Source organism: Raphanus sativus, chromosome 5, assembly GCF_000801105.2.
Source record: "Raphanus sativus cultivar WK10039 chromosome 5, ASM80110v3, whole genome shotgun sequence".
NCBI lineage: Eukaryota > Viridiplantae > Streptophyta > Magnoliopsida > Brassicales > Brassicaceae > Raphanus > Raphanus sativus.
In genome coordinates, this window is record NC_079515.1 from 16309200 (window position 1) to 16318821 (window position 9622).

The 9622-nt window shown below is 33.7% G+C and overlaps 1 long non-coding RNA gene and 2 other non-coding genes across 4 annotated transcripts; 2 read left to right on the top strand and 1 right to left on the bottom strand.

Annotated features, from left to right (window-relative positions):
* The first annotated feature begins 2573 nt into the window (after positions 1 to 2573).
* TRNAP-UGG (transfer RNA proline (anticodon UGG)) lies at positions 2574 to 2645 on the top strand. Its single transcript has one exon. It is a non-coding gene; the product is annotated as a tRNA-Pro (tRNA).
* A 1238-nt stretch (positions 2646 to 3883) lies between these two features.
* Positions 3884 to 5331, bottom strand: LOC130512401 (uncharacterized). 2 transcript variants are annotated; one of them, XR_008945928.1, is made up of 3 exons: positions 4943 to 5331; positions 4400 to 4643; positions 3884 to 4185 (listed from the first exon to the last, which is right to left on the bottom strand). It is a non-coding gene; the product is annotated as an uncharacterized LOC130512401 (long non-coding RNA). The 2 variants fall into 2 exon arrangements; XR_008945927.1 differs by having other exon boundaries at positions 4400 to 5331.
* Positions 5332 to 9550: 4219 nt separating this feature from the next.
* On the top strand, positions 9551 to 9622 carry TRNAP-UGG (transfer RNA proline (anticodon UGG)). The gene has a single exon. It is a non-coding gene; the product is annotated as a tRNA-Pro (tRNA).

Consider the following 9622-nt stretch of genomic DNA (forward strand, 5'->3'; position numbering starts at 1 on the left):
AACTAAGAGAACATGCTCCGAAAGTGCCAACGCTGTGCCTTCAACCATATACCTAATATGCTTAGCAATTGGGCATTTGGTCTAGTGGTAATATTCTCGCTTTGGGTGCGAGAGGTCCCGAGTTCGATTCTCGGAATGCCCCATTCATAATTTTTGATAATATTGTTCTTTCATACCAACTTTTAGGCATGAGAATTTTTATTTGGTCTGTCTTGGAACAAATCACATTCAGTAATTCCTAAAATTTAATTAGTCTATATTACACAAAAACCTTACATGAACCATCAAACTGGCTGTTTTCTCTTATTACTAATGGCTGGTAAATATTTTGAAAAATACTCGCACTGATGTAAAAATAATTGTTCAGCTGTACTTATTTGGCTAAAGTAAACTAAGAGAACATGCTCACACACAGTCAATAATGTGACACTCAACTATATATCTAACATGCTTAGCAATTGGGCATTTGGTCTAAACATATGAGTCTCACTCTGGGTGCGAGAGGTTCGGGGTCCGATAATCCGAATGCCCTATTGATATTTTTTGATAATATTTTGCATTCATACCAACTCATAGGCAATGCATGTGAATTTTTATCTGGTCTGGTTTCGTCAAAAATCTTATTATTTGATAGATTGGAAAATTAAGCATACAGAACTATATATTTCCATTAAATAAATTAAATAGTTTTTCTAGTGAAAAAAAGAAATTGTTGCACACTGAGTAAAAGGACTTCCATAATGAAAAAATAGGTTTAAACCTAAGCGTTGAACATTCAGGCTCCCCAAAACCATAGAGTAAATTTCCTACAGGAACTAGAAAACTGGAAATTTCCTTTTGTCACCAAAGGCTGGTAAAGAACAAAAAAATTGTCACACAATTTATGATTTACATATTAAGTCTTCACTATTTTGGTTCAAGTCAACTAAGAGAACATGCTCATATAGTGCCAATACTCTAACCTATATCCATATATCTAATATACTTACCAATCGGGCATTTGGTCTAGTGGTATGATTCTCGCTTTGGGTGCGAGAGGAACCGAGTTCGATTCTTGGAATGCCCCATTGATATTTTCGTTAATAGGTTACATTCTAGTTATTGCATTAGAATTTTTCTTTTACATTCAGTAGTACCTAAAAAATACCTAGGCGACATTATAAACAACCCTCTCCTAAAGATTTATGTAATAGGTCCGAAAAGTCCACTGATTAAACTAAAGGCATATACAAATTTGTTTTTTGGGAAAACATAATATAGTGTAGACTGAGTAAACGGGCTTTAACAATGAAGAAAAAAATTAATAACAATCTTGTAAACTTTCAGATTCGTCAAAAGCAAACCTTGGTGTTGTAAATTTCTTTTAAAAACCATCAAACTGGTAGTTTTATCTTGTCACCAAAAGCTAGTAAAAATAATAGAAAATGTTCTAACAGATCCAAGAATATCATCTTCAGCCTTCATTATTTGGCTAAAGTCAACTAAGAGAACATGCTCCGAAAGTGCCAACGCTGTGCCTTCAACCATATACCTAATATGCTTAGCAATCGGGCATTTGGTCTAGTGGTATGATTCTCGCTTTGGGTGCGAGAGGTCCCAAGTTCGATTCTCGGAATGCCCCATTCATAGTTTTTAATAATATGTTGCTTTCATACCAAATTATAGGCATGATAATTTTTATTTGAACTGGCTTTGTGAATAAAAACATTCAGTAATTCCTATAAATTACTAATATATATTACACACAAACCTCACCCAAAAATATATGTACTAGGTCGGAAATATCAACATATTGGCTTAATCCATTTTAATAAATTAATCTAGTTTTTTTAGGGAAAACGGATATTATTTCAAATCCAGTAAATTCGACAATCAAAAATATAGTTTGTTAAACTAACCGTTAAACTTTCGGACTCACCAAAAGCAAACCTTTATTGTAATAAATTTCTTACATGAACAATCAAACTGGCAGATTTCTGTTGTTATTAACCGCTGGTAAATATTTTGAAAAATACTCGCACCAATTTGTAAATATCATATTCAGCTGTACTTATTTGGCTGAAGTAAACTAAGGGAACATGCTCACACACTGTCACTAATGTGACATTCAACCATATATCTAACATTCTTAGAAATTGGGCATTTGGTCTAGTGATATAATTCTCGCTTTGGATGCGAGAGGTCCATGGTTCAATAATCCGAACAAAAATATATTATGTAATAGGTTAGTAAATTCAGCATAGAGAACTAATTCCATTAAAATTTTAAAATCCTAGTTTTTCTAGGGAAAAACAGAAAATATTTCATACTGAGTAAAATAAATTCCATAAAGAAAAAATAGTTTTATAACTAACGGTTGAACATTTAGGCTCGCCAAAACCAAGTACATAAACTAGCAAACTGGAAAATTCCTTTTGTCACCAAAGGCTGGTAAAGAAAAAAAAAATGATCACACAGATTTAAGATTTACATATTAACTTCAATTATTTTGGCTAAAGTCAACTAAGAGAAAATGCTCATATAGTGCCAATAGTGTGACCTTCAACCATATATATCTAATATACTTACAAATCGGGCATTTGGTCTAGTGGTATGATTCTCGCTTTGGGTGCGAGAGGTCCCGAGTTCGATTCTCGGAATGCCCCATTGATATTTTCGATAATATGTTACATATTAGTTATTGCATGAGAATTTTATTTGGTCTGGCTTTAAAAACAATCACGTTCAGTAGTTCCTAAAAATTACTAGAGTTGGCCCGCCCTACGGGCGGGATGTAAATTTTAAAATAATTTAAATAGTTAGCATAAATAAATTAATATAAATTGTTATTATTTAAAATATATATGTTAGCTAAATTTGGTACATGTACTTATTGTATTTGAAAACTAAATAAACTATGCTATCTGGAAAATTTAGTTATATTTTCCTAAAATATTTGTTTTTCTTGTTAAAAGGTTTAAGATAATTTTATTTTGTTAAGTATCTTATATTTTAATTATACATTAGTTTAGGGTTTGATCTTCCCTAAGGATGGGTTAGTAATTGAAAAATTATATAATATATTGTCAATTTTATTGAGTAATTAAAATGATTAGTTTAATTTAATTTGAAAGTGATCTCTATTTTCAATATGTAGGATTTGTTATTCTTATTTGAAGTAATGCTTACAATTATAAGTGTATAAGTGTATATTTCTTTTTGTTTACATATATATTTATAAAGAATAATACTTTCTATCGGTTTATTAATAAGCAATTTATAACCAATAGTTTAGCTTGGCTGATTTAACAAATAATCAAATAATGTTATTGTATCCTGGTATGTATATTTGATGTGGTTTGTATATACTGTAAATTTTCCTAAGCCAATATATAAGTGATGTAGTATTTTTCTTTCTAGATCCCATGCAATAGTAGTTTTAAAAAATCTTTGTAAAACATGATTGGAAGTGATTTATTTATTTTTTGTAAGAAGAGGTTTTGAAATTAGCTGCGAAAATATTTTACATCCCTTCTAAGGAACTTTCCAGTCATCACCATCATTAGTCATATCACAGAGTAGTAATAAAATTATACTCCAAGCAACATAAAAACTTTTAGAGGAAGTTGAAGAAAGCTCGAGTTATTGTTTCAACAGCAACCAAAGGTTCACAATTAAGCAAAAAGCCAAAGGTTCATATCCACCTTAGATGGAATTCAAGATAAGGAATCAAAGATAGTTAGATCCGATTCCTTGCCAAGTGATTGTTTTAGGCAACTAACAAATCGTAAACATAAAATATGGTATATATTTTTAGTGTAGATACATTGTATAGAATTTATTTTACTTCGTCATAAATTAGAACAGTCAAGTGTTAAGAAAAGAAGATAGCTGGATAAACAGGAAGAACTTAAAAGAAGGTTAGTTGCAGTTCTCTTGGCGCCTCAAATCGTTATGCTTCATCTAACATCATGTATAAGGTTATCCCTCATCACCATACGTTTGCAATCTGGGGGCATGTGACGCCCCCGTTATTCAGACAGCTAAAAGAATATGAGATAATGGAGTAGCTTGTTTTAACTCTAGACAGAGGAATTAGTCTCATGGCCACATACTTTGCTATCATACTCCTGCTGAAGAAGAACTTCTTGCGATATACGCAGGAGCACCAACAGTTTTTAGATAGAGAATGGTGTGCCTAGTAAGCTGTAAATATCACACACAGAAAAAAAATCGAGATGAGTTTGATTTTTTTCTCTATTTGTACGTTGGTAAAAGAGGCATGCTATCTCTAAAAGTGTTACTTCTTCCTAAATATTTTAGCGGAAACACAATATATTTATTTGTTTGATATTCCACATATTGGGATAGCTCTGTTTCATATTGAATTCAAATTATAATTGTGGATCAATTGGCTAACCTGGTATATATGAAGCTGAGCTGATTGCCACCAGAATGTATTCCTTCAAAGTCTGAGGATGGTACTCTAGTATTTGTGTTTTCCCAGATAACAAACCCATTAGCATCATCTAGAGGGGAGTTTGAAACAAAAGAAGAGATATAAGAGTATCAAAACCTCCCTGTAGACTCACAATTTATATTTTGTTCAAAACCTCCCTGTAGGTGTCTTTGACTTTTCCTGCTGTGAAGTTTACAGCCGGTGCCTGCAAATATTGACCAAAAAAATAAAGCAGTGAGAGCATCGAATGACAGTTTTTTTTCTAGAATAAGACAAAGAAGAATAATACAACATCTTACGCAAATCAGACGTAAAACACTATTAACATGACTGGTTCATTACATATGCAGTATTCTTAAATTGTTAAACTAATCATAAAATACACTGAGAATTTGGAAAAAAAAATTGGAAACAGAGAAAAAAACCTCATATGATTCTAGACTTGCGATGAAGATGAGATATAATAAATACGAAGAGAAGATGAGATCGGAGAGGAACACTCACACATAGTTATACCGGAGATCACCGCCTTTCGGATCAAACAAAGCATTGAAGATGACATCGTAGGGGAGTGAATCAATGTGATCAATCACGAAGCCTTTAATCGGACCGTTTCGAATGATGTGAAGAAGCACAAACGGCACCGCCATCGCACAAAGAGGAAAGACGACCCTGGTTTCTTCTCTGCGTATTAGGGTCAGAGACGACACGAATTCTATCGGGCCAGACACATCTTCACAATTCACGGTCCAACACACAACATGCGACAAAGCTCACAAACGTAGCAAATAAATGAAACGGCGCGTTTAGTACAGATGACACGTGGCGAGACGACATGAGACGAATTTCTGATGTGGATGCTGATGTGTCAGCAGGAGAGATCCAACCTTCTTTTATATATATAGATTTAGTCTACCTTATATACAACTCTCTCCTAAACGTTTATGTAATAGGTCAGAAAAGTTAACTGATTCAAATAAAGGCATATACAAATATTAATCCTACGGATTTTGGGAAAATATAAGATATTGTAGATTGAGTAAACGGGCTTCAACAATGAAGAAAAAAATTTATAAACAACCTTCTAATCTTTCAAACTCGTCAAAACCAAACTCTTAGTGTAGTAAATTTCTTATAAAAACCATCAAACTTGTGGTTTTGTCTTGCCACCAAAAGCTAGTAAAAATAATATTAAATGTTCTAATAGATTTAAAGATCTCATCTTCAGCCTTTATTATTTGGCTAAAGTCAACTAAGAGAACATGCTCACAAAGTGCCAATGTTGTGACCTTCAACCATATATCTAACATTCTTAGCAATTGGACATTTGGTGTAGTGATATGGTTCTCGGTCGGGGTGCGAGAGTTCCAGGGTTCGATAGGCATTGCATGTAAATTTTCATCTGGTCTGGTTTCAGTAATTCCTAAAAATTACCTAGTCTATATTACACACAAACCTCAAAAACAAACTATGTACTAGGTTTGAAAAGTCAGAATACAGAACTAATTCCATTAAAAATATTAAATCCTAGTTTTTCTAAGGAAAACAGAAAATATTGCACACTGAGTAAAAGAACTTCCATAAAGAAAACAAAAGTGGTTATAAAACTAACTGTTAAACATGTAGTAAATTTCCTATAGAAAAACCATGTAGTAAATTTCCTATAGAAACTATCAAAATGAAAATTTCCTTTTGTCACCAAAAGGCTGGAAAAGAACAAAAAAAATGGTGACACAGATTTAAAATTTACAAATTAAAGCCTTTATTATTTTGGCTAAAATCAACTAAGAGAATATTCCTACAAACTGCCAATAGTATGAACTTCAACCATATATCTCATATGCTTAGGAATTAGGCATTTGGTCTTGTGGTTTGATTCTCGCCTTAGATGTGATATTTTTGATAATATTTTGCATTGATACCAACTCATAGGCAATTGCATGAGAATTTTTATTTGGTCTGTCTTGGAACAAATCACATTCAGCAATTCCTATAAACTAATTAGTTTATATTACACAAAAACCTTACATGAACCATCAAACTGGCAGTTATCTCTTGTTACTAATGGCTGGTAAATATTTTGAAAAATACTCGCACTGATGTAAAAATAATTATTCAGCTGTACTTATTTGGCTAAAGTAAACTAAGAGAAAATGCTCACACACTGTCAATAATGTGACATTCAACTATATATCTAACATGCTTAGCAATTGGGCATTTGGTCTAGAGATATGAGTCTCACTCTTGGTGCGAGAGGTCCAGGGTTCGATAATCCGAATGCCCCATTGATATTTTTTGATAATATGCCGCATTCATACCAACTCATAGGCATTGCATGTGAATTTTTATCTCCTCTCGTTTCGTCAAAAATCATTTTATGTGCTAGGTTGGAAAATTAAGCATACAAAACTATTTCCATTAAATAAATTATATTGTTTTTCTAGGGAAAAACAGAAATTATTGCAAACTTAATAAAATGACTTCCATAATGAAAAAATAGTTTTAAACTTAACCGTTGAACATTCAGGCTCCCCAAAACCATATAGTAAATTTCCTACAGAAACTAGAAAACTGGAAATATTCTTTTGTCACCAAATGCTGATAAAGAACAAAAAATGGTCACACAATTTATGGTTTACATATTAAGCCTTCACTATTTTGGTTCAAGTTGATACTTTCTCAAATTAACCTATAGCAATATTACACTCATCAAAAGAGGTCAATTGTAGTACTTAGGGATCGAATCCACAAGGAGTTGAGGAATCAATAGATCTTATCTTATAGGGGTGGGCGTTCGGGTACCCGTTCGGGTTCGGGTCGGGTATTTCGGATTTTCGGGTATTTCGGTATAGGAGTATAATACCCGTTCGGGTATTTCTGAACTTCGGATCGGGTTCGGGTATTTTTAGTTCGGGTTCGGTTATTTCGGATCGGATTCGGATACTTAGATTTTAAAAGAAATAAAAATAAAATTTTCTTTTTAAAGTCTTTTATATTTAAAAATATAGATTTTACTTAACTGATTTTTTTTTTATTTTTATAGATTGAATGATTAATAGATTTGGAGATAACATTTCCAAAATAAAAATATTAATTTGGCTATTGTTTTTAAACTTTGGATGTAACTTTGGTTAATACATGAAATAAAAAGTTTAACATGCATTTTAAATGAATATCAAATTATTTTCTCCATAGTTATATATATATATATACTATATAATTTTAAAGTATGTCTAACATCAATATAAATATTTTAAATAAAATGAGAGATGTCAACTAGAAATATAAGGGTAAGTATACACATGTTCGGTTATTTTCGGATATCCATTCGGGTTCGGGTATTACCCGTTCGGGTTCGGATATCCAATCTCTCCTAACTTAATACCCATTCGGGTATTTTACTACTTCGGTTCGGATTTCGGTTCGGGTTTTTCGGGTCGGGTTCGGGTGCCACTTCGGATATCGGATAAAGTGCCCACCCCTATTATCTTAACTAAGCTAGGTTGGAGATTTTTAATGCTTTAAATAAAAGTAAATAGCAGACTGGTTTGAGCTGGACAATTACTCAAGTATGATTTAAAGAGTTAGATCTAAGGTTGCTATTCAGGTTATCAGGATTATAGAGGTATGACTTCCTATATGAGAGGCTTGCATGATATTAAAGAAACCAACTAAACAATAGCCCAACTGTCGTTGTGACCATCTACTCACTAGAACCGATGGAACACCTCCTTTATGAACACGGGTTAGGGCGTCGATCAGTGTGATGTCGCCAATGTCGATCAGTGTGATGTCGCCAATGTCGATCAGTGTGATGTCGCCAATGTCGATCGACATGTGCCCCGGGTCTATCGATCGATTACTCTATAGGAGTATCGATCGATGCGCTACTAGTAAGCTTTAAGCGTGTTGGTTGAATACAGTTCACCAAGTAATTACCCAGTCAGCTATCGCTTGTTCCAAGTAAATTACTGGCTCAGAGAAGATAGATCCAAGGATTCATATCTTTGTATTCATGTGTAGGTTAGCTACTCCTACACAAGCATTAAGCACGATCTTCTAAGATGAATATCGCATGCTCAGGTAATCATATCTTGGCTAATCCCTCATACCTATTTGAACCCTAAATCTTACAAAGGTGATTACTCAGACATGGATAAGTAAGACACAAGCAAAATCATAGAAAGCTTCATAAAATAGATAGATAAATAAATGGTGTTCAAGACTGCTCTCAATTTGACAACTCTTTCTCCCACCAAAAACAAAGAAACAAAAACTATTGCAAAAAACCATGTCTGTGCCAAATACATAGGCAAGACATAAATACTAAAATAATTAGGTTAAAACTCGCCAGGGGCATTCTGGTAAATAGATGGTGTCTTGGGCTTCAAGTCGGTTGTGACCAAACCCGGACTTCTGCGGTTAACTGTCGATCGATAGCACTGAGTGTGCGATAGCACTGAGTGTGCATCGATCGACGCGCGTCTCTCCTTGTCGACCTCGGATGGTCGATATGGTCCTTCTCGGGTATAAACTCTAAATTACTCCAAAATGCTCCAAAATCATCATCTTTCTTCCATTAGCTCTTGAACCTATAAATATGCAATATAGAGCCAAGAATGGATATAATATATCCTAAAATACTAATATACCATGACTATAAGTGGGTCAAATTCATGGTATATCACAAGTCAACTAAGAGAACATGCTCATATAGTGCCAATACTGTGACCTTCATCCATATATCTAATATACTTACCAATAGGGCAATTGGTCTAGTGGTATGATTCTCGCTTTGGGTGCGAGAGGTCCCGAGTTCGATTCTCGGAATGCCCCATTGATATTTTTGATAATAGAAACTTCTAGTTATTTCATTACAATTTTTCTTTCACATTCAGTAGTACCTAAAAATACCTAGTCTACACTATAAACAACCCTCAAACTGGCAGTTTTATCTTGTTACGAAAAGCTACTAAAATAATAAACAATATTCTAACAGTTCCAAGTATATCATCTTCAGCCTTCATTATTTGGCTAAAGTCAACTAAGAGAACATGCTCCGAAAGGGCCAACGCTGTGCCTTCAACCATATACCAAATATGCTTAGCAATCGGGCATTTGGTCTAGTGGTATGATTCTCGCTTTGGGTGCGAGAGGTCCCGAGTTCGATTCTCGGAATGCCCC